This window comes from Myotis brandtii, unplaced genomic scaffold (assembly GCF_000412655.1).
Source record: "Myotis brandtii unplaced genomic scaffold, ASM41265v1 scaffold986, whole genome shotgun sequence".
Taxonomy (NCBI): Eukaryota; Metazoa; Chordata; class Mammalia; order Chiroptera; family Vespertilionidae; genus Myotis; species Myotis brandtii.
Window position 1 is genome coordinate 3,124,227 of NW_005372102.1, and position 1,470 is coordinate 3,125,696.

Sequence of the window (1,470 nt, forward strand, 5' to 3'; positions counted from 1 at the left end):
CCCAGGCAACCAGCCTTCGGCGCACCCTGCTTTTTCATCACCGCTTGCGAATTCACGGAGCGGAGAGCCAAGTTCTAGATGACGGCCTGAGTTACAGGTTTGGGAGGCAAAGGACCCCTCCCGAGTCCTGTGACATGTCTCCTTCCTGAAGTGGGGCAGGTGCCCGAGTCACCCGACATGCACCCCGGCCTGCTCCAACTGTGCTGCCCACTGCCCCCGGCGCACCCTGCTTTTTCATCACCGCTTGCGAATTCACGGAGCGGAGAGCCAAGTTCTAGATGACGGCCTGAGTTACAGGTTTGGGAGGCAAAGGACCCCTCCCGAGTCCTGTGACATGTCTCCTTCCTGAAGTGGGGCAGGTGCCCGAGTCACCCGACATGCACCCCGGCCTGCTCCAACTGTGCTGCCCACTGCCCCCCCTACACACACACACACACGCGCGCGCACACACACACACACACACACACACACGTCGAAGGCCCAAACCCCTCCCGGAACCTCCTAGACACAGGAAACACCTCCAGACTCAGGATGGGGGTGCATCCCCACGACCAGGAGAATGGGGCGAGTTTGGTGACACCACCAGAGGGAGAGGAGGGCGGGAGTAGCTGAAAGTGCCAGGCACTGACCACGGGGCCAAGGCAAGGCCAGCAGCCCAGGCGCAGGGGCTGGGAGAAGAGGGGCAGCTTTCTGGGTCTGGGGAGTGGGCACAGTGATGGCCTGGGGGCCAGCGAGGACCAGGAGCCCCTCTTGAATCCCCAGTGCCAGGGGGATGGGCCCCAACCCTGCCTCACATCTGCCTCCGAGACCCGCCAGGCGGCACCCGCTGAAGGTCAGAGGTCAGAGGTCTGCAGGCCGGCCCAGTGCTCAGATGTCAGGGCCTCAGGGAGGGGTGTGCACCTGTGGGGCCCAGGTGACCAGGGTCCCTGATGCTCCAGGGCCTTCGTAGCACGGGGTCCAGTTGAGTGGGCTGGGGAGACTCGGGGCACCCCTGGGTCTGGTCTCAGGGCCCCAACTCCTGGGGGCCTGGCTTGGGTCCCGGCAGCCCGGATGGCCCACTAGTGAGGCCTGGGCGCTTCTCACCCCTTGTCGCGAGTCCTGGCCTCCCCGAGACCTGTCTCCAGGCCCAGCTGTTATCAGGGTGCCGGGCCCCCCCCCAGAGCCTGGCCTTCAAGGTCCTGCCCCAGCACCCCCACCTCCTCAGGGGCCTGTGGGGCCCTGTTCACCCCCAGAGCCTGTCACAGGGCTCAAGCCCTGCCTGCTGGGACCGTCCGGGGGTCCGGCCTCGGGGAGGGGCTGTCTCAGGTCCCAGGATCACAGGACTGTCCCAGGACCCGGCCTTTTGGATCTGGGGTCCCAGACCTCCGAGTGGGTGTACCCCAAGTCCTGACCTTCCCACGGCCGGTCCCAGGTGCAGACCTCCCAGGCGACCCCTCCCAGGGTCCGCCCGCCCTGGTCCGGCCCCGTCCC